The 25,049-nt window shown below is 32.6% G+C and overlaps 1 protein-coding gene across 1 annotated transcript in view; it reads left to right on the top strand.

The window, feature by feature from the left end:
• The window catches only part of LOC135125337 (uncharacterized), a 151,784-nt gene that overhangs the window by 38,727 nt on the left and 88,008 nt on the right, over positions 1 to 25,049 (top strand). The window contains exon 2 of the mRNA XM_064050837.1: positions 2,995 to 3,050. The gene's annotated coding sequence lies outside the window, so the exon portion shown is untranslated. The remainder of the gene's footprint in view (positions 1 to 2,994; positions 3,051 to 25,049) is intronic.

Genomic DNA, 25,049 nt, shown 5'->3' on the forward strand with positions numbered 1-25,049 from the left:
TAGTGAACAATTGAAAATAATTATCGCAATTATCGTTAATTTACGTTAATGAAAAATCAAGAAAAAGTTTCACAGTTAGGAAATTAAGAGTTTCAAAACTGTGTGAACAATTGAGAATAATTATCGCAATTATCGTTAATTTACGTTAATGAAAAACCAAGAAAAAGTTTCACAATTAGGAAATTAAGAGTTTCAAAACTGATTAACGCGATATATTAAAGTGATAAGCGCGATTCACATTGATGACTAATTATCGTTAATCGCATAACGCAATTATCGTCAATAACAGATGTCTATATAGTGCATGATTAGAACGACGAAGTTTTGGAAAAAATACGACAGCGATTTTGATATCAAATATTTGAAAATAAAATCAGGATTATCGTTAGCTGCAATAACGAATAATTTTAGAAACATTTGGTGTTAAGGAAAGTGAAAAATTTAGGATTGATTAAGGACGAATATTTGTTAAAGTCATAAGTTCAACCCTGATTTGCCGGTGATAATTTTTTTTATCGTTAATGTCATCATACCAGTTATAATTAATAGAAATAGATGAGTGTAGAGTGCGCATAATTAAAGCAGCGAAGTCATATAAAGAATGGGATTTCAACGATAACAATTTTTATTTGTGAGCAATTGAAAATAATTATCGAAATTATCGTTACTTTAGGCTAATGATGAACACAATTAGGAAAGTAAGAATTTTTAAAGTAATCAAGTCGACTTTCTAAAGTGATGAACAGGATTCACATTGATGATTAATAATTAATTATCGTTAATCGCATAACACAGTTATCGTCAATAACAGATGTCTATGAGGGTCCATAATTAAAGCAACGAAGTTTTGGAAAAAATACAGATTCAGCAATGACTGTTTTAACATCGAAAATTTTAAAATAAAATCAAAATTATCGTTGGTCTGCAGTAACGAAAAATTGCCAAAACATTTGGTGTTAAGGAAAGTAGGAAATTTAGAATTGATCAAAAAACGAACGTATCTTAAAATGATAATTTCCGTCCAGATTTGCCGGTGATAATTTTCTTCTCGTTAATCTCGTAATACAGTTATCATTAGCAGCAATAGGTGAGTGTAGAGTGCGCGTAATTAAAGCAGTAATGTCTAATAAAGTATGCAATTTCAACGATAATGTTATTTTGTGAACAATTTAAAATAATTATCGTAATTATCGTTAATTTACGTTATTCATAAACGAGACATACGTTTCACAATTAGGAAAATAAGAATTTTAAAACTGATCAAGACGACGTTTTAAAGTGATGAGCGGGATTAACATTGATGATTAATAATTAATTATCGCTAATCGCATAACACAATTATCGTTAGTAACAGATGTCTATAAGAGCCCATAATTAAAACAATGAAGTTTTGGAAATAATACCAATTCAACAATGACGGTTTTAAAATCAAAGATAAAGAAGATAATATAAGAAAAATTGCGAAAATATTTGGTGTTAAGGAAAGTGGGACATTTAGAATGATTGATGATGTCTAATAAAGAATGCAATTTCAACGATAGTTTTGATTTCTGAAAAATTAAGAATAATTGTCGTAATTATCGTTAATTCATTTATGTTAGTCATAAATGACACAAACATTTGAAAACTAGGAAAACAGAATTATCGTTAATTTGCAATAACGAAAAATTACAGAAAAATTTCGCGATGACGAAAATAAGTAAATAAGTCCATATTTTGATGACGATTTTCTTATCGTTAAAAATAAAATCGGAATTATCGTTATAACGACCTATACTTTGTAGTTGAATTTATCAATAAATATAGTACATGAAAACCAACTATTACGTACGGTAATCGTAAGATTGCGCTTTCGAAGTTTCGGCCTTTATGTCATCACCCCCTTCAGTATCTCATTAAACCGCTCTTCGCCTATCACTCTCCCATTTAAAAATAAACCCATTTTTCACTCTCCGAAACGGCAACAATTAAAACCGCGTCAATTATTTCATTGTTCCCACAACAAATAAAACCTCTGCACTCTATTCCAAAACGCCATTCGCCGCTTCGAACATAATAACTGCAAAGTCCGTAAATAATTCATTTTATTCGCTCCTGAACGTTCAGTAATTATTCAAAAACGCCCGTATTAATAAAACACTCGCCTCATCCCGTAGGAATTCAGGAATTTTCGCCGAGGAGGAATCGCTTTATAAATAAACCGTTTTTGGCAGACGGTCGGGCGTCTTCGGAACACCGGGAATACATTAATAAACGATAATTAAACTATTAAAAACCGACATGTTCGGGGGCGAATCCAAACAAAGTTGTCCGAGTTGGAAATAAAAGTTGGAGGAAAAATAACGACAGAGTTTCTTTTGAAACTTCTCCAACTGTTGTTGAGGGTTCGGGGAATTTTTTATTGTTATTAGCGGAAGCGACGACGAATTCGGGAGTTATTAATTGGGGATTGGGGCACTTATTGGATGGCGTTTGTTCTTTTCGAATTATTCGTGATTATGTTTTGGCTCGTTTATGGGATTGTTGTGAATAATGTAGGGGATGAAAAGAGTGCTATAAGGATGTGGAATTTTTGCTTTATGGGGGTAATTTTATTTCCTTAAACTCGCCAGGTTCTCTTGTGTGCTTTCCTGCATTTAAAAAAGCCTCGTTATTTGCGTAAAAGTAGTTTCGTATTCGAGGTTCGAGCAAGATCTGTGAGAACACAATAATGGCGTGCTTTACGAGTGCGATTTAATAGTTTAAACAGTCGTTAACAATTTCAGCTAAGCCACGATCAAAACATAACTTTCCAACGATCCGTGCTACATGAAAAATTAATTGTGAAACCTCGCACCGCCATTTTACGAATTACCCGATATTTACTCTCTCTCTTTTTTCGACCAATCAATCCCGTCTTAAATTATTCACCCAATTAAATTGTTTCAAAGCTCGCAATCTCGTACGCAAAAATACCCCAATTTCGTCCGGTTTGTAATTTTTCTTTTCTTCCAGGATTGAATGGACTATCAACTATCGGACCTTAATCACTTCGGCCCAGTTTTTTAAAGGTGAGTCGTTCAAAGCAAAGCGCATGTTTTTCAATTTAAACTTTTTAATGGTTTGATGTAAAACTTTGATAAGGCGGCAATTTGCATAATGTGATTCTTAAGTAATCGGCCGAGTCGATATTTTGTCGACGCGGTTTTTGTTGGGACGGGATGTCTAATGGAAAGTAAGTGTCTAGACGAGTATTAAATTGTCGAGAGATGGACGATAAGGAGTCGCTACGGATACGAAACAGATGTCTTCCGGTGTTTGCCAAATCTTTATCAAGGGGCGGGCGAAAGGTGGGACAACCGGAAAATTGTCAAGGTTGGCACTTTTTGACGGCAGAATGCATCCATGCGTGCGTGGTTTGAGAAATCCAAAAATTGTCAAATCATATGGCTACAAAAACTGAACTATTCTATGGAAGAGATTAAATATGAAATCTGTGATTGCTAAAAACAACCTGTGTTAATTATTGTCAATTTGAACATCATGTTTATTGTAAATATTCCATTGATTGTCAAAACGTGCGTTGTTCCAAAAATTGTCAAATATGTTTGTTGGAAATCGTGAAATATCCAGACACCGGTGTGGTTATAATTCTAAAATTTCAAACACATTGTTGAAGAATTCATGCATCAGCTTTATCGAGAAATTTGTAGTCCAATGTCAAAAAATGTCAGATCAATATAAAAATTGTCAATGTCGCAGAGAAACAAAAATTGAAATCGTACATGTTGAAAGAGTTTAAATAAAACCGAGTAACGATTGCCGATTTGCCTGTGTTGTTTGTTGAGACAAATTCTTGGATTGTCAAAACGTGCCTTGTTCCAAAAATTGTCAAAATGTTTGGAAATTATGAAATATCCAAGATATCGGTATGTTTAAGATTGTAAAATCTCAAATTCCTTACTAAACAATTGATGTGTTTCAGTTTTGTCGGAACAAACGTAATCGTTTATTAGAAGAGTCAAATTGTCAAATGTCATACAAAAACAAAAATCGAAATGGTGTGTGTTGGAGATTAAATATAAAGTCTGTTAATTGCTCCGAATTTGACCCTCATGTTTGTTGTACATATTCCATACATTGTCAAAATTTGCCTTTTTCCAAAAATCGTCAAATATGTTTATTGGAAATCGTGAAATATCCAGAAACCGGTGTGGTTATTATTATTAAATTTCAAACACTTTGTTGAAAAATTAATGTATCAGCTTCATCGAGAAATTTGTAGTCTGTTATCAAAAAATGTCAAATCAAAATAAAAATTGTCAAATGTCGCAGAGAAACAAAAATTGAAATCGTACATGTTGAAAGAGATTAAATAAAACCGACTAACGATTGCCGATTTGCCTGTGTTGTTTGTTGAGAATAATTGTTGGATTGTCAAAACGTGTCTTGTTCCAAAAATTGTCAAATATGTTTAGAAATCGTGAAATATCTAAGGTATCGGTATGTTGCAGATTGTAAAATTTCAAATTCCTTACTAAACAATTCATGTTTCAGTTTTGTCGGAACAAACCTAATCGTTTATTAGAAGAGTCAAATGAAAATAAAAATTGTCAAATGTCATACAAAAACAAAAATCGAAATGGTGTGTGTTGGAGATTAAATATAAAGTCTGTTAATTACTCCGAATTTGACCCTCATTTTTGTTGTACATGTTCCATACATTGTCAAAATATGCCTTTTTCCAAAAATTGTCAAATATGTTTATTGGAGATGGTGAAATATCCAAACACCTGTGTGGATATTATTATTGTAAAGTTTCAAACACATTGTTGAAAAATTCATGCATCAGCTTCATCGAGAAATTTGTAGTCTGTTGTCAAAAAAAGTCAAATCAAAATAAAAATTGTCAAATGTCGCAGAGAAACAAAAATTGAAATCGCACATGTTGAAAGAGATTAAATAAAACCGACTAACGATTGCCGATTTGCCCGTGTTGTTTGTTGAGACAAATTCTTGGAATGTCAAAGCGTGCCTTGTTCCAAAAATTGCCAAATATGTTTAGAAATCATGAAAAATCTAAGATATCGGTATGTTTAAGATTGTAAAATTTCAAATTCCTTACTAAACAATTGATGTGTTTCAGTTTTGTCGGAACAAACGTAATCGTTTATTAGAAGAGTCAAATGAAAATAAAAATTGTCAAATGTCATACAAAAACAAAAATCGAAATGTTGTGTGTTGGAGATGAAATATAAAGTCTGTTAATTACTCCGAATTTGACCCTCATGTTTGTTCTACATATTCCATACATTGTCAAAATATGCCTTTTTCCAAAAATTGTCACATATGTTTATTGGAAATCGTGAAATATCCAGACACCAGTTAAATTTCAAACATAAATTAATTGATGCTTCAGTTTTATCGATAAATATGTAGTCGGTTCTCAAAAAATGACAAATGAAAATAAAAATTGTCAAATGTCATAGATATACAAATATTGGAATGTTGCGTATTGGAGGGCATTAAATAAAGTCTGTAAATTATTGTCAATTTGACTGTCATGTTTGTTGTAATTATTGCATTGAATGTCAAAACGTGCCTTTTTCCAAAACTTGTCAAGAATGTTTACTAGAAATCGTGAAATATCCAGACACTAGTATGACTAATAATACTAAAATCCCAAACTCTGCTGAAGAATTGAAATTGAAATAGTATATGTTGAAAGAGATTAAATAAAATGTTTGCCAATCTGCCTGTCGTGTTTATTTTAAATAAGTCTTAGATTGTCAAAACATGCTGTGTTCCAAAAATTGTCAAGTATGTACGTTGGAATTCGTGGAATATCTGAAACACAAGTATGATTATAATTATTGTAAAATTTCAAATTGTTTGCTAAATAATTCAGGCTTAAGTCATGTCGGAAAAACCGTAATCGGTTTTTAGAAAAGTCAAATCGAAATAAAAATTGTCAAATGTTATAGATATACAAAAATTAGAATGTTGCGTCAAGAAGTGCATTAAATAAAGTCTGTAAATTACTGTCAATTTGATTGTCATGTTTGTTGTAATTATTGTATTGAATGTCAAAACGTACTTTTTTCCAAAACTTGTCAAGAATGTCTACTAGAAATCGTGAAATATCCAGACACCAGTATGGTTATAATAGTAAAATTCCAAACTTTGCTGAAGAATTCATGCTTTAGACTTATCAAGAAACACGTTGTCGCTTCTCAAAAAATGTCAAATGAAAATAAAAATTGTCAAATGTCGTAGAGAAACAAAAATTGAAATGTTATATGGTAAAAGAGATTAAATAAAATGTTTGCCAATCGTGTTTATTTTAAATAAGTCTTAGATTGTCAAAACATGCTGTGTTCCAAAAATTGTCAAGTATGTTCGTTGGAATTCGTGGAATATCTGAAACACGAGTATGATTATAATTATTGTAAAATTTCAAATTGTTTGCTAAATAATTCAGGTTTCAGTCATGTCGGGAAAAAACGTAATCGGATTTTAGAAAAGTCAAATCAAAATAAAAATTGTCAAATGTCATAGATATACAAAAATTGGAATGTTGCGTGAAGAAGGGCATTAAATAAAGTCTGTACATTACTGTCAATTTGAGTGTCATGTTTGTTGTAATTATTGTATTGAATGTCAAAACGTACTTTTTTCCAAAACTTGTCCAGAATGTCTACTAGAAATCGTGAAATATCCAGACACCAGTATGATTATAATAGTAAAATTCCAAACTTTGCTGAAGAATTCATGCTTTAGACTTATCAAGAAACACGTTGTCGCTTCTCAAAAAATGTCAAATGAAAATAAAAATTGTCAAATGTAGAGAAACAAAAATTGAAATGTTATCTGGTGAAAGAGATTAAATAAATTGTTTGCCAATCGTGTTTATTTTAAATAAGTCTTAGATTGTCAAAACATACTGTGTTCCAGAAATTGTCAAGTATGTTCGTTGGAATTCGTGGAATATCTGAAACACGAGTATGATTATAATTGTTGTAAAATTTAAAATTGTTTGCTAAATAATTCAGGCTTAAGTCATATCGGAAAAACCGTAATCGGTTTTTAGAATAGTCAAATCAAAATAAAAATTGTCAAATGTCATAGATATACAAAAATAAGAATGTTGCGTGAAGAAGGGAATTAAAGAAAGGTTGTAAATTACTGTCAATTTGAGTGTCATGTTTGTTGTAATTATTGTATTGAATGTCAAAACGTGCCTTTTTCCAAAACTTGTCAAGAATGTCTACTAGAAATCGTGAAATATCCAGACACCAGTATGATTATAATAGTAAAATTCCAAACTCTGCTGAAGAATTCATGCTTTAGACTTATCAAGAAACACGTTGTCGCTTCTCAAAAAATGTCAAATGAAAAAAAAATTGTCAAATGTCGTAGAGAAACAAAAATTGAAATGTTATATAGTGAAAGAGATTAAATAAAATGTTTGCCAATCGTGTTTATTTTAAATAAGTCTTAGATTGTCAAAACATGCTGTGTTCCAGAAATTGTCAAGTATGTTCGTTGGAATTCGTGGAATATCTGAAACACGAGTATGTTTATAATTGTTGTAAAATTTAAAATTGTTTGCTAAATAATTCAGGCTTAAGTCATGTCGGAAAAACCGTAATCGGTTTTTAGAAAAGTCAAATCGAAATAAAAATTGTCAAATGTCATAGATATACAAAAATTAGAATGTTGCGTGAAGAAGGGTATTAAATAAAGTCTGTAAATTACTGTCAATTTGAGTGTAATGTTTGTTGTAATTATTGTATTGTTTTGTTTTTTTCCAAAACTTGTCAAGAATGTCTACTAGAAATCGTGAAATATCCAGACATCAGTATGATTATAATAGTAAAATTCCAAACTCTGCTGAAGAATTCATGCTTTAGGCTTATCAAGAAACACGTTGTCGCTTGTCAAAAAATGTCAAATGAAAATAAAAATTGTCAAATGTCATAGAGAAACAAAAATTGAAATGTTATATGGTGAAAGAGATTAAATAAAATGTTTGCCAATCGTGTTTATTTTAAATAAGTCTTAGATTGTCAAAACATGCTGTGTTCCAAAAATTGTCAAGTATGTACGTTGGAATTCGTGGAATATCTGAAACACAAGTATGATTATAATTATTGTAAAATTTCAAATTGTTTGCTAAATAATTCAGGCTTAAGTCATGTCGGAAAAACCGTAATCGGTTTTTAGAAAAGTCAAATCGAAATAAAAATTGTCAAATGTTATAGATATACAAAAATTAGAATGTTGCGTCAAGAAGTGCATTAAATAAAGTCTGTAAATTACTGTCGATTTGATTGTCATGTTTGTTGTAATTATTGTATTGAATGTCAAAACGTACTTTTTTCCAAAACTTGTCAAGAATGTCTACTAGAAATCGTGAAATATCCAGACACCAGTATGGTTATAATAGTAAAATTCCAAACTTTGCTGAAGAATTCATGCTTTAGACTTATCAAGAAACACGTTGTCGCTTCTCAAAAAATGTCAAATGAAAATAAAAATTGTCAAATGTCGTAGAGAAACAAAAATTGAAATGTTATATGGTGAAAGAGATTAATTAAAATGTTTGCCAATCGTGTTTATTTGAAATAAGTCTTAGATTGTCAAAACATGCCGTGTTCCAAAAATTGTCAAGTATGTTCGTTGGAATTCGTGGAATATCTGAAACACAAGTATGATTATAATCATTGTAAAATTTCAAATTGTTTGCTAAATAATTCAGGTTTCAGTCATGTCCGAAAAAAACGTAATCGGTTTTTAGAAAAGTCAAATCAAAATAAAAATTGTTAAATGTCATAGATATACAAAAATTGAAATGTTGCGTGTTGGAGAGCATTAAATAAAGTGTGTTAAATATTGTCAATTTGACTGTCATGTTTGTTATAAATACTGCATTGATTGTCAAAACGTACCTTGTTCCAAAAATTGTCGAGAATATTTACTAGAAATCGTGAAACATCCAGACACCACTATGCTTATAATAGTAAAATTCCAAACTCTGCTGAATAATTCATGCTTCAGTCTTATCGAGAAACACGTAGTCGCTTTTGAAAAAATGTCAAATGAAAATAAAAATTGTCAAATGTTGTAAAGAAACAAAAATTGAATTGATTTACATATGTTGAAAGAGATCAATTAAAATGCATTAACGGTAGCCAATCTGCCTGTCACTTCTCAAAAAATGTCAAATGAAAATACAAATTGTCAAATGTCACACTGAAATAACGATTGTATTGATGCTTTTTGGATCCTAAGAAAAGATTGTTAAGTATGTGTAAACTGACCGTTATGTTCGTCATAAATAATCCATAGATTATCAAAACGAGCATTTTTCCAAAAATTGTCAAATGTATTGTTGGAAATCGTCAAATATTAGAATATTCAGACGCCAATGATATGTTTGATGGTAAAATTTCAAATTCTTTTCTAAATAGTCGATGCATTCAACGTGTCGGAAAAAATTAATAATTTTTGAAAAAATCATACGAAAATAAAAATTGTCAAAGAAAAAAAATGAAATGTTGCGTGTTGAAGGATATTAAATTATGTATATCTATTAATTATTGACTATAATTACAAAACATAATTACGTATTACAGTGACCTATAGTTCCCGCTTTGCTGGAAAAGTTACTCTTAATTAATAAAGAAAAAAATGTCAAAGTATTTATAAAAATTGTCAGAAGTCAAACTAGAAAAACTGGTTTAAAAATTAGTTATCAGATAAATAATTTAGTTTTGATTTTCGCGTCAAGAATGTGAAATCGTGTTTTTTCCAAAAAATGTCAAATCTACCCACAGATAAAAAACTTTCTCAAATGTCAAATTCGCACCGTCGCGTCATTTCGTCCACACCCGCTTCCCAAAATACGTTTTTTTGGCTCGCCTTGTTCAACATAAAGTTCAATGGCATTTGATCAGCGTAAGATTTTATCTACCTACGTTTGGCATTGAGCGTTCGATAGCGAACAAAAATAAAAACAAATAAACCAAGCATCCATTGAACGCGGCGATAAACCTCACCAGAAATAAACAAACTCCGCACTAATTGTTATTATTAAATGCACAATTTGAATATTCACGTCGCGCCGGCCGCCCAAGGCCGCACCGACGAATCGTAAACGCGAAACAACAAGAAAGGACAATGGACCGATTACGGGCCGCGGATCCATCACGCGCCGACCTCCAGAAATCGCGGCTCGCCGCCGCCTCGGCCTGCGCGTCGGCCGGCGACGCAACAGCGTGCGGCGGAACGTCAACAACAAAACAAAAGAAGCAAAAACACCTGTGAACGCGACTTAACTGTGCCTACTTGGATGCGAGCGATCCGTTCTAAATTGGAACCGGGCGGTGACCTCCGAATGCAGCAGAGCAGAGGTGGCGGCGGCGTAGAGCGCGTTGTCAAGGTAAACATTACCGGGACGGGGCAGCGGCGCGCGTGCGCCGGGCGGCGGCGGGGGCGGCTTCCGGAACACGCCAAAACAACGCCGCAAATAATTTTTATTGTCATTTGACATTTTTCTAAAATGTCAAAATTGTCAAACGTAAAACAAAAACCCCTGACGTTAAAGCGTCGTCAAATGTAATTCGGAACCAAAAGTTGTCAAAAGTCAAAACATAACCAAAAAATGTCAAATCCCCACCAGCGCCATATTTTCTCTCTTGACAGTCGAAACGTCACTAAGCCCCGCCCTCTGCACCCAGTGCATATCCTTGCATCGAAATCCAGCAGGCGCGTTCTTGACCTTTGAGAGCGATTATGCAGAACCAGTATCCGAGAGCGGTCTTGTTCTTTTTAGCTCGGGCTGTTTGACAGATTAACTCCGAGTATTCATAAAGCGCAAACAACACATGCAAGAGACTCGTCTAAAAATACTACGCGCGGCCTCATTTCCACACACAGAATCAACAACATTAAAACAATTTTCGTTGGTTGGTTCGTTCCGAGCCGAACGCTACAGAATCTCATCAAGTCTGGGGGCGAGGTGCGATCGATCTCGAGTTGGGAAGAGTTACGAGGGAACTGCGGATATTTATTTGATGCAGTTTTGGTGGAAATGAACAGATGGGCGCGACGCGGGAAGGTTGGGTCTGTTGGAGATGAATCGGGGCGATAATGGGAGATGGGGCGGCGAAAATCGGAGGATAAGCGATAATAGGGGTGGGGGTGAGTGTGAGGCACGTGGTTGGTTAAAGAAAGGGGAGTTTGGTGGTTGTTTACTTGTCCCGTACAAGATGTTGGAGATAAGCGCGGTTTTATTGGTTATAATGGCTTTTTTATTGCGAAATAATTATAGACTTATCGTTCAGATAATTTAGTTTTATTGGCTGATAATTTTAATTTTTCGTGGTATTCTTCTATTGTTGATACAAATTCTGAAGAGTGTGTTTGTAGCGTAGAAAACGATGAAATTATCGATGTGTAGTTAGTGAAAATTTATGTTTTATCCTGTAGTCACATCGTGACGTTTTAGACAAGCGGAGAAAGGAAAAAATTGTACTGGTTGATAATTTCATTTTATCTTTTCCCACATTGATAAGACAATTTTTTCTCATTTAGTGCCATTTATTTACAGCCGGAAATAATTAGTCATTATTTTATGACAATCACATTTTAGAATTTCGTACTACATATGTATTTGGGAAGAGTCAATGAATTTATTGTAGCGAAAATTGTAGCAGAAGAAGCGATAATTTAAGTTTTATTTACTCCCTAAATATTCTAAATCACGGAATTCAGATTTCTGTTGATAAATCAGTGATCTGCCTATTGATAATTTTCAGGATTTCTACCTGAAATTGGCGATAATTCGTACTTTTAAATACAATGAAATCAAAATCAAAAAGGATCCACACGATCTGAATTTTAGTTTTGTTAGTGATTTTTGCAAACACATGAATTATCAACGTGTAATTGGTGATAATTTATGTCTTATCTCATAGTTGATCACATCGTGAGTTTTAGACAAGCGAAGATGGAATAAAAAATAATCGATTCATTTACTCTTGCGATAACTTAACATTATTGGGTGAGAATTTTATTTATTTAAGAAATATTTTTATTTACAGTTGGAAATGATTAGTCATTATTTTATGATAATCACATTTTAGAATTTCGTACTACATCTTTGGGAAGAGTCAAGGTCTCATCATCTAGTGATGGTGAATTTATTATAGCGAAAATTGTAACATATATAGCGATAATTTAAGTTTTGTTTACTTCCTAAATGTTCTAAATTACGGAATTCAGTTTTCTGTTGATAAATAAATGATCTACCTATCGATAATGTTCAGGATTTCTACCAGAAATTGGCGATAATTCGTACCTTAAAATACAATGAAATCAAAATCAAAAAGGATCCACACGATGTGAATTTTAGTTTTATTAGTGATTTTTGCAAACACATGAATTATCAACGTGTAGTTGGTGATAATTTATTTCTTATCCCGTAGTTGATCACATCGTGGAGTTTTAGACAAGCGAAGATGGAATAAAAAATAATCGATTCATTTACTCTTGCGATAACTTAACATTATTGGGTGAGAATTTTATTTATTTAAGAAATATTTTTATTTACAGTTGGAAATATTTAGTCATTATTTTATGATAATCACATTTTAGAATTTCGTACTACATCTTTGGGAAGAGTCAAGGTCTCATCTAGTGATGGTGAATTGATTATAGCGAAAATTGTAACATATATAGCGATAATTTAAGTTTTATTTACTTCCTAAATGTTCTAAATTACGGAATTCAGTTTTCTGTTGATAAATCAGTGATCTGCCTATTGATAATTTCCAGGATTTCTACCTGAAATTGGCGATAATTCATACTTTAAAATATGATGAAATCAGGATCAAAAAGGATCCACACAACGTGAATTTTAGTTTTATTAGAGATTTTTTGTAAACACATGAATTATCAACGTATAGTTGGTGATAATTTATGACTTATCTCGTAGTTGATCACATCGTGGAGTTTTAGACAAGCGAAGATGGAATAAAAAATAATCGATTCATTTACTCTTGCGATAACTTAACTTTATTGGGTGAGAGTTTTATTTATTTAAGAAATATTTTTATTTACAGTTGAAAATAATTAGTCATTATTTTATGTTAATCGCATTTTAGAATTTCGTACTGCATATTTGGGAAGAGTCAAGGTCTCATCTAGTGATGATGAATTTATTGTAGCGAAAATTGTAACATATATAGCGATAATTTAAGTTTTATTTACTTTCTAAATGTTCTAAATTACGGAATTCAGTTTTCTGTTGATAAATCAGTGATCTGCCTATCAATAATTTCCAGGATTTCTACCTGAAATTGGCGATAATTCGTACTTTAAAACACGATGAAATAATGATCAAAAAGGATCCACTAAGCGTTATTTTAGTTTTATTAGTGATTTTTTGCAAACACATGGATTATCAACGTGAAGTTGGTGATAATTTATGTTTTATCCCGTAGTTGATCACATCGTGGAGTTTTAGACAAACGAAGATGGAATAAAAAATAATCGATTCATTTACCCTCGTGATAACTTTAACCTTATTGGGTGAGAATTTTATTTATTTAAGAAATATTTTCTAAAATTAGTGCCATTTATTTACAGTATGTTGGAAATAATTAGTCATTATTTTATGATATTCGCATTTTAGATTTTCATACTGTTTGAGAAGAGTGAAGGTCGCATCTAATGACAATGAATTTATTATTGCGAAAATGTAACATACGAAATGATAATTTAAATTTTATTGACTTTCTAAAAGTTCTAAATTATGGAATTCAGTTTTCTGTTGAAAATTTTCAGAGATTTCCACCTAAAATTGGCGATAATTAGTACTTAAAACAAAAATAATAAAGAAGTGAATGATTTATCATCGCGATAATTTAATTTTATTCGGTGATAAGTTTCAGTTTTTTAATTGTTTCACTTGTCGGACGGTTACTTCTATGTGGTGAGCTCAGTTTTTGGAATATTTGGTCATTTTATTTTTATAATTAAGTTATGATGAAGTGTTGAAACAAGGTCGGGAAAATTTTATTTGTTTCAGGAATATTTTTTAAAACTTATTCCATTTATTGACAAGCACTGACAATTAGTGATAATCGCTTTGGAGTGTTTCATACTATTTGAGACGAGTGAAGGTTTCATCTGGTGATAATGATTTTATTATTGGGATAATACAGGAAATGAAATGATAACTTAAGTTTTATTTACTTCCTAAACGTCCTAAAATATTAAATTCAGTTCTGTTGATCAAACAGCGACCTGTCAATCGATAATCTTCAAGGATTTCCACCTGAGATTGGTGATAATTCGTTCCTTAAAATATAGTGGAAGCAACATCAGGAGCGATCGAAATAACTTGAACTTTTATTAATAAATTTCACAAACACGTGAATTATTATCAATGTGTAGTTCGTGATAATTTATGTTTTACCTCGTAGTTGAGGTATTTTATTGGATGATAATTTAAGTTTTTCAGAGTCTTTAGAATACTAATCGTTTTAGATTAATTTATTTTGTTAGTAATTTTTAAAAAAATGTGGTGATACCCCTGGTTTGTATTAATAATGTATTTTACTAACAAAAATTTCGACAGTCATTTTCATTGTCGGATAATCGCATTTTTACCTGTGATGTGTGATAAGCTCGTTTTAATTTTGTAATTTGTGTTCTTTCGGACAATCATTTCACAGAAAATTTTTTTTAGTGCGATAATCTTCCATTAATAGTGACAATTATTTTTTGCCGATTATAGATTTTTCATTCGGTTGAATTGCGTACGTGTCGACAACAAGGCGCTGAAGGTCGAGCAAGAATCCGCACGATAATCGCCTTTTACCCATCGAGTTCCGACTTAACTCAAACAAAGTAGCTTAAGCGATAACACACTTTTTCCAATTATCGCCTCATCTCGCATCAAATCCGCTCCACATCTAAGCAAGTTCGTTGCCCCCGCTCCCTCTAAAAATACTCCCCGACCAAAACCCAAAAATCGGCGTCCTTGCGTCAAAGATCGCTCCGTCCTGCTCGCACCGACCAACCCAATTAACTAATTTCAGCTCCGTCCACAATGGACATGCAATTAAGTTTTTGTTTGAAAATTCAATACCTCGCTCTATATTTAGCAGCCGAATAAACACACCTATAAATAGCCCATCCAAATCGAAGAAAAATTACGTCGTTATCGGCGATCCATCGAAACCTCGTTACTCGGCGCTGTCACAAATCCAACCCTTGTCAAATTAGATAGGTTATGGTTTACCGAAACTTTCCCATTTCAAGTTTACCAGCAATTAGTTTCGACACGGTTACAAAGAAACCCGCGATTTCTTAAAATACTATTGTTTGCGTCACGAGCGCTGGGCACTCGGCCATCGGGTAGGAATCCGATTTTCGAGACGCGCTGTCAAAACCATCGTGGGTTTTCTCGGGATGGGCGCGTGATTGTTTCCCCGATGCCGGTAAATGCCGGGCTGGGAGTGGTGATTCACTTTTAAGCTAAGCGATGTGTGCTCTGCCCGGAACGTTTATGAAGCCGGGCTAAATCGCTCGTGGTGGTTTATTTTTGGACGCTCTTCAAACGCGCTTTCTTTGAGCGGATTGTGGCGCTTTTTGCCGGAGCGCCGGGCCAGAAGCGGGATGGAGTGTTCTTGACATTTGACATTTTTCAAATGGGAAAAGTTATGAGGAGGAAAATTTATTGCGGAGTTGGATGGAGTTGGTTGGCGCGGCGGAGTTTTGCGATCGAACGTTTGACATTTTTATAGGATAATTGACGATTAGACAATTTTAAGTCAGGTCATGTCAAGTCAGGTCATGCCAAGTTAGGTCATGTCAAGTCTGGTCATGTCAGGTCACGACAAGTCAGGTCATGTCAAGTCAGGTCATGGAAAATATGCGTTCATTAAATCATTTCATCTACTTAATCATTTGCTACGTGTTTTTGCCAATGTTTTCAGAAAGATTTCAGATAAGTATTTTTCCCGTGTTTTTCATTCAAGATCTTCACTTTGTTCTCTAAACTTGACCTCCACCGGTTTTCATAAGTGAAAAATTTTCCCAAGATTCCCATTTCTTCTAAGATCTAAATTATTTTCAATCTATTGATCTCTAATTTTCCGGAGAAATCTAACTCTTTTTAGATATGAACTTGTTGCTGGATATCTCAGCATTCTTCACCTGAAAACCCTTGCAAGATCCACAGATTTTCATTTTTTGAAGATTTTTTTTAAGATCTTAAAATTTCCTTTTCGGAAGACCTTGAACTTATTTAAAATTATTGACACATTTTTCAGTGTTGGATGTAGCAAGATCTCAAAAGTCCAACTTCATTTCTCGAAATTTTAATTGATTTTTAAGATCTTCCCTGTCTCAAGATCATAAGAATTTGTCCTTAAGATCTTAATCATTTGCTACGTCTTTTTGCCAATGTGTTCACAAAGGTCCCAGATAAGTATTTTTTCTGTGTTTTTCATTCAAGATCTTCACTCTTTTTTTTTAATCTCGACCTCCACCGGTTTCTCAAAAGAGAATAATTTTGCCAAGATTCCCATTTCTCTTGAGATCTAAATTTTTTTTCAACCTCTTGATCTCACATTTTCTGGCGAAATTTAACTCTTTTTAGACATGAACTTGTTGCTGGATACCTCAACATTCTTCTCCTTAAAACCCTTACAAGATCCACAGATTGTCATTTTTTGAAGATTTTTTTAAGATCTTAAAATTTCCTTTTCGGAAGACTTTGAAGTTATTTAAAATTATTGACTTATTTTTCAGTGTTGAATTTAGCAAGATCTCAAAAGTCCATCTCTTTTCTCAAAACTGTGATTGATTTTTAAGATCTTCTCAATCTTAAGATCATAAGAATTTGTCCGGAAGATTTTAATCAATGGCTACGTCTTTTCCCAATGTCTTCACAAAGATCTCAGACAAGTATTTGATCTACGTTTTTATTCAATATTTTATTTTTTTAAATTCGACTCCCACTGGTGTCTCAAAACTGAATTTTTTTTCCAAGATTCCCATTTCTCTTAAGATCTAAATTTTTTTCAATCTGTTGATCTCAAATTTTCGGAAGAAATCTAACTCTGTTTAGACGTGAACTTGTTGCTGGATATCTCAACATTCTTTCCCTTAAAACCCTTGCAAGATCCACATATTGTCATTTTTTTAAGAGTTATTTTAAGATCTTAAAATTTGCTTTTCTGAAAACGTTGAATGTGTGCAAGTTATTTAAAATTATTGACTTATTTTTCAATGTTGAATTTAGCAAGATCTCAAAAGTCCATCTCTTTTCTCAAAATTGTGATTGATTGTTAAGATCTTCTCAATCTTAAGATCATAAGAATTTGTCCGGAAGATTTTAATCAATGGCTACGTCTTTTTCCCAATGTCTTCACAAAGATCTCAGATAACTATTTGATCTACGTTTTTCATTCAAGATCTTATTTCTTTAAATTCGACTCCCACTGGTGTCTCAAAACTGATTTTTTTTTTCAAGATTCCCATTTCTCTTAAAATCTAAATTTTTTTCAGTCTGTTGATCTCAAATTTTCGGGAGAAATCTAACTCTGTTTAGACGTGAACTTGTTGCTGGATATCTCAACATTCTTTTCCTTAAAACCCTTGCAAGATCCACATATTGTCATTTTTTTAAGATTTCTTTTAAGCTCTTAAAATTTGCTTTTCGGAAAACGTTGAATGTGTGCAAGTTATTTGAAATTATTGACTTATTTTTCAATGTTGAATTTAGCAAGATCTCAAAAGTTCATCTCGTTTCTCAAAATTGTGATTGATTGTTAAGATTTTCTGAATCATAAGATCATAAGAATTTGTCCGTAAGATCTTAATCAATGGCTACGTCTTTTTCCCAATGTCTTCACAAAGATATCAGATAATTATTTGATCTATGTTTTTCATTCAAGATCTTATTTCTTTAAATTCGACCTCCACTGGTGTCTCAAAACTGATTTTTTTTCCCAAGATTCCCATTTCTCTTAAGATCTAAATTTTTTTCAGTCTGTTGATCTCAAATTTTCGGGAGAACTATAACTCTGTTTAGACGTGAACTTGTTGCTGGATATCTCAACATTCTTTTCCTTAAAACCCTTGCAAGATCCACATATTGTCATTTTTTTAAGATTTCTTTTAAGATCTTAAAATATGCTTTTCAGAAAACGTTGAGTGTGTGCAAGTTATTTAAAATTAGTTTCAATATTTTTCAATGTTGAATTTAGCGAGATCTCAAAAGTCCATCTGTTTTCTTAAAATTGTGGTTGATTTTTAAGATCTTCTCAATGTTCAGATCATAAGAATTTGTCCGTAAGATTTTAATCACTGGCTACTTCTTTTTCTCAATGCCTTCACAAAGATCTCAGATAACTATTTGATCTACGTTTTTCATTCAAGATCTTATTTCTTTAAATTCGACCCCCACTGGTGTCTCAAAACTGATTTTTTTTTGCAAGATTCCCATTTCTCTTAAGATCAAAATTTTTTTCAGTCTGTTGATCTCAAATTTTCGGGAGAAATCTAACTCTGTTTAGACATGAACTTGTTGCTGGATATCTCAACATATTTCTCCTTACAACCCTTGCAAGATCCACAGATTATCATTTTTTTAAGATTTTTCATCTTCAATTCCCAAAATTTTAATTGATTTTTAAAATCTTTCCAGTCCATTTTTGGCAATGTGTTCACTAAGATCCCAGGACAAGTATTTTTTCTGTGTTTTTCTTTCAACATCTTCACTCTTTTCTTTAACCTGGACATCCACCGGTTTCTCAAAAGTGAAAAATTTTTTCAAGATTCCCATTTCTCTTAAGATCTAAATTTTTCCAGTCTATTGATCTCAAATTTCCGGAGAAATCGAACTCTTATAGACATGAACTTGTTGCTGGTTACCTCAACATTTTTCTCTTTGAAACCCTTACAAGATCCACAGATTGTCATTTAAATTTTTTTTTTTAATTCTTAAAATTTGCTTTTCGGAAAACATTGCAAGTGTGCAAGTTGTCTAAAATTAATGACTCATTTTTCGATGTTAAAGTTAGCAAGATCTCAAAAGTCCTTCTTCATTTCCCAAAATTTTAATTGATTTTTAAGATCTTTCCAGTCTCAAGATCATAAGAATTTGTTGTTAAGATCATAATTATTTTTGCCAATGTGTTCACTAAGATCCCAGGACAAGTATTTTTTCTGTGTTTTTCTTTCAAGATCTTCACTCTTTTCTTTAAACTTGACATCCACCGGTTTCTCAAAAGTGAACAATTTTCTCAAGATTCCAATTTCTCTTAAGATCTAAATTTTTCCAGTCTGTTGATTTCAAATTTCCGGAGAAATCGAACTCTTTTAGACATGAACTTGCTGCTGGTTACCTCAACATTTTTCTCTTTAAACCCCTTACAAGATCCACAGATTGTCATTTTTAAAGATTTTTTTAATACCTTAAAATTTGCTTTTCGGAAAATATTGCAAGTGTGCAAGTTATCTAAAATTATTGACTCATTTTTCAATGTTAAAGTTAGCAAGATCTCAAAAGTCCATCTTCATTTCCCAAAATTTTAATTGATTTTTAAGATCTTTCCAGTCTCAAGATCATAGGAATTTGTATTTAAGATCGTAATCATTTTTGCCAATGTGTTCACTACGATCCCAGGACAAGTATTTTTTCTGTGTTTTTCTTTCAAGATCTTCACTCTTTTCTTTAAACTGGGCATCCACCGGTTTCTCAAAAGTGAAAAATTTTCTCAAGATTCCCATTTCTCTTAAGATCTAAATTTTTCCAGTCAGTTGATTTCAAATTTCCGGAGAAATCGAACTTTTTTAGACATGAACTTCTTGCTGGTTACCTCAACATTTTTCTCTTTACAACCCTTACAAGATCCACATATTGTCATTTTTAAAGATTTTTTTAAGATCTTAAAATTTGCTTTTCGGAAAACATTGCAAGTGTGCAAGTTATCTAAAATTATTGATTCATTTTTCAATGTTAAAGTTAGCAAGATCTCAAAAGTCCATCTTTATTTCCCAAAATTTGAATTGATTTTTAAAATCTTTCCAGTCTCAAGATCATAAGAATTTGTCCTTAAGATCATAATCATTTTTGGCAATGTGTTCACTAAGATCCCAGGACAAGTATTTTTTCTGTGTTTTTCTTTCAAGATCTTCATTCTTTTCTTTAAACTCGACATCCACCGGTTTCTCAAAAGTGAAAAATATTCTCAAGATTCCCATTTCTCTTAAGATCTAAATTTTTCCAGTCAGTTGATCTCAAATCTCTGGAGAAATCCAACTTTTTTAGACATGAACTTGTTGCTGGTTACCTAACATTTTTCTCTTTAAAACCCTCACAAGATCCACATATTGTCATTTTTAAAGATTTTTTTAAGATCTTAAAATTTGTTTTTCGGAAAACATTGCAAGTGTGCAAGTTATTTAAAATTATTGACTAATTTTTCAGTGTTGAATTTAGCGAGATCTCAAAAGTCCATCTTCATTTCCCAAAATTTTAATTGATTTTTAAAATCTTTCCAGTCTCAAGATCATAAGAATTTGTCCTTAAGATCATAATCATTTTTGGCAATGTGTTCACTAAGATCCCAGGACAAGTATTTTTTCTGTGTTTTTCTTTCAAGATCTTCACTCTTTTCTTTAAACTCGACATCCACCGGTTTCGCAAAAGTGAACAATTTTCTCAAGATTCCAATTTCTCTCAAGATCTAAATTTTTCCAGTCTGTTGATTTCAAATTTCCGGAGAAATCGAACTCTTTTATACATGAACTTGTTTCTGGTTACCTCAACATTTTTCTCTTTAAAACTCTTACAAGATCCACAGATTGTCATTTTTAAAGATTTTTTTAAGATCTTAAAATTTGCTTTTCGGAAAACATTGCAAGTGTGCAAGTTATCTAAAATTATTGACTCATTTTTAATGTTAAAGTTAGCAAGATCTCAAAAGTCTATCTTCATTTCCCAAAATTTTAATTGATTTTTAAGATCTTTCCAGTCTTAAGATCATAAGAATTTGTCTTTAAGATCATAATCATGTTTGCCCATGTGTTCACTAAGATCCCAGGACAAGTATTTCTTCTGTGTTTTTCTGTTAAGATCTTCACTCTTTTCTTTAAACTGGACATCCACCGGTTTCTCAAAAGTGAAAAATTTTCTCAAGATTCCCATTTCTCTTAAGATCTAAACTTTTCCAGTCAGTTGATCTCAAATTTCCGGAGAAATCGAACTTTTTTAGACATGAACTTGTTGCTGGTTACCTCAACATTTTTCTCTTTAAAACCCATACAAGATCCACAAATTGTCATTTTTAAAGATTTTTTTAAGATCGTAAAATTTGCTTTGCAGAAAACATTGCAAATTATCTAACATTATTGACTCATTTTTCAAGGTTAAAGTTAGCAAGATCTCAAAAGTCCATCTTCATTTCCCAAAATTTTAATTGATTTTTAAGATCTTTCCAGTCTCAAGATCATAGGAATTTGTATTTAAGATCGTAATCATTTTTGCCAATGTGTTCACTACGATCCCAGGACAAGTATTTTTTCTGTGTTTTTCTTTCAAGATCTTCACTCTTTTCTTTAAACTGGGCATCCACCGGTTTCTCAAAAGTGAAAAATTTTCTCAAGATTCCCATTTCTCTGAAGATCTAAATTTTTCCAGTCTGTTGATCTCAAATTTCCGGAGAAATCGAACTCTTTTATACATGAACTTGTTGCTGGTTACCTCAACGTTTTTCTCTTTAAAACCCATACAAGATCCACAAATTGTCATTTTTAAAGATTTTTTTAAGATCGTAAAATTTGCTTTGCAGAAAACATTGCAAATGTGCAAGTTATCTAAAATTATTGACTCATTTCTCAATTTTAAAGTTAGCAAGATCTCAAAAGTCCATCTTCATTTCTCAAAATTTTAATTGATTTTTAAGATCTTTCCAGTCTCAAGATCATAAGAATTTGTCCTTAAGATCATAATCATTTTTGCCAATGTGTTCACTAAGATCCCAGGACAAGTATTTTTTCTGTGTTTTTCTTTCAAGATCTTCACTCTTTTCTTTAAACTGGACATTCACCGGTTTCTCAAAAGTGAAAAATTTTCTCAAGATTACCATTTCTCTTAAGATCTAAATTTTTCCAGTCAGTTGATCTTAAATTTCCGGAGAAATCGAACTTTTTTAGACATGAACTTCTTGCTGGTTACCTCAACATTTTTCTCTTTACAACCCTTACAAGATCCACAGATTGTCATTTAAAATTTTTTTTTTAAGATCTTAAAATTTGCTTTTCGGAAAACATTGCAAGTGTGCAAGTTATCTAAAATTATTGACTCATTTTTCAATGTTGAAGTTAGCAAGATCTCAAAAGTCCATCTTCATTTCTCAAAATTTTAATTGATTTTTAAGATCTTCGCAATCTCAAGATCATAAAATTTTTCCTTAATGAGTTGTTCCGTCCTCCACTTCAAGAAGTTTGATACATGTTAACATCCACAAGCTATAAATCCCGCCCCCGATTACTGGCTGCCGCCGCCTCCACGCCGACAATCACCTCCTCATACAAACACCTTAATCTCTCACCCATTGATCAAGAATTCCAGACATCGCGATATCAGCGGGCATCCTCAGCCCGACACAGTGTTGCCAACGTTGAAATGACGGAACCATCACTCAACACCAATCTGAGATAAGCCCCGATTCTCTCGTCTGGCTATTTGACCTCGTAATAGCCAGCAGTCTGAAAACTTCCTCAACACCGCCCCCGAACCACACGTAAGTAAAAGTCGCCCCAAGATGATATAATTTCGCATAGAGCGCGTAAACTGGATCAAGCGCTAAATTTATAAGGGAGTTAGTCGGAGCTTTGCTTGTTTGCGTTCGCTCTTCCGATTTAATAAATTTCGCGAAATTCGCTAAACAATGTTTAAATAAATGCGTAAAGCGGGATTACTCGGTCGCGACCAAAACAAACATTTTATAAATAGCGAATTAATTCTGGCGTTCGTTACAGTTTATGTTTACGTGCAGTTTTTTCGTCGATTCATTTCAATTTCGGCTGCAACTATCGCTTCTGTTGGTTTTTCCGAAACGCCGCCGCGTCTCCAAGGCAACCTTATCGCCCCTCCCCCGCCAATCATCCCCTACCGCACCGAGTCCGTTGTTGGGGTGCGAAAACGAACGGAATAATATGAACAAATAAAGGCAATGTAATAACGAGATGTGCTTTTTCAAAAGCGGAGAGATTTGATGCAGACGCCTCCGACATAATAATGAGGAGGCGAAGAGACGGGCTGGAACAGGAACATGAACATGTTTCCCGAATTTCCCGGGAAAATCGACGGGAACGCGCCCGCTATTTCGGGATTAATTCGCGGTTTTTACGGCTAAATTTAATCCGATAGTTTATCGAACTGTGTTTACTACTGCCGGCGAGCGGACGCGATTCATCGGGAAAGTTTTGACCGGAAAGTTCCAGTTTTTTGACGATTAAATGGGGCTTTTCGTGAAGAGACGGAGATTTAGTATTTTTGGGGGCACTCTGGAGTGGGTTCAATTAGAGCGAAGCCCACATTTCAATTTATATTAAGTTTGAGGCAGATCCTGTTCTCTTGACTTAATCAGTTCGATGAAGTGTCACCGGACAGTAAAAATCAGATAAGGAATTTATAAAATTCTAAAGTGTCATTTTTTCTGGAATTCGTCCACAAACTTTTTTAATTTATTCTTTGGCCTTCTGGTATTTTGAGACAAGCAGACTGATACGAAGATTAATTAATTTCAATTTAGGTTTCAATCAAATCATGGTTATCATTTTGACAAGAATTGTGAAAAAAGTATCCGCTGGAAAGTGGAAGTCTATGAAAGAAATTTTCAAGTTCGAAGTAAAAGTCTAAATTTTGAAAATTATGGTCCACTAAAAATGATACTCAAATTGCAATTTATGTTTCACTTATGTCTTGTTCTCTTGAATTATTCGTCCTGGTATAGACACGTACAACAACAGTTAGTCGGAAAGTGAAAGTCTATGAAGAAATTTTTAAGATTGCGTTATTAGGCTTTTTTTAAAATTTCTGAATTGACTTTTTCAGTTTATTTTTTTGTTGAACCACTTCGTCGTTATGTAATCACAAAGAATCCCTGAATTCAACTCAATGAATTCAAGAATAAAAGATGAAAGTCTAATAGTCGAAGTAAAAGCCTAAATTTAGAAAATAATAATCTACTAAAAAAAATCGGTACTCAAATTGCAATTTAAGTTTCAATAAAAATTTGTTCTCTTGAACTGTTTTGTCCTGAAAATGACGCGTACAACAACAGTTAGCCGGAAAGTGAAAGTCTAGGAAGAAATTTTTAAAATTGCGCTATTAGGCTTTTTTTGAAATTTGTGAATTGACTTTTTCAGTTTATTTTTTTGTCGAACCGCTTTTTCGTTGTATAATCACAAGAAATTCCTCAATTCAACACAATGAATTTAAGAATAAAAGATGAAAGTCTAATAGTCGAAGTAAAAGTCTAAATTTAGAAAACAATAGTCTACTTAAAAAAATCGATACTCAAATTGCAATTTAAGTTTCAATAAAAATTTGTTCTCTTGAACTGTTCGTCCTGAAAATTACGCCTACAACAACAGTTAGCCGGAAAGTGAAAGTCTAGGAAGAAATTTTTTAGATTGCGCTATTAGGCTTTTTTTGAAATTTGTGAATTGACTTTTTCGGTGTATTTCTTTGTCGAAACGGTTTTTCGTTGTATAATCACAAGAAATTCCTGAATTCAACACAATAAATTTAAAAATAAAAGATGAAAGTCTAATAGTCGAAGTAAAAGTCTAAACTTAGAAAATAATAGTCTACTAAAAAAACATCGATACTCAAATTGCAATTTAAGTTTCAATAAAAACTTGTTGCTTGAACTGTTCGTCCTGAAAATTACGCGTACAACAACAGTTAGCCGGAAAGTGAAAGTCTATGAAGAAATTTTTAAGATTGTGCTATTAGGCTTTTTTTGAAATTTGTG

The sequence above is a fragment of the Zophobas morio genome, unplaced genomic scaffold (assembly GCF_036711695.1).
Source record: "Zophobas morio isolate AGI-343-1 ecotype UQ-CSIRO unplaced genomic scaffold, CSIRO_AGI_Zmor_V1 ptg000008l, whole genome shotgun sequence".
Lineage (NCBI taxonomy): Eukaryota > Metazoa > Arthropoda > Insecta > Coleoptera > Tenebrionidae > Zophobas > Zophobas morio.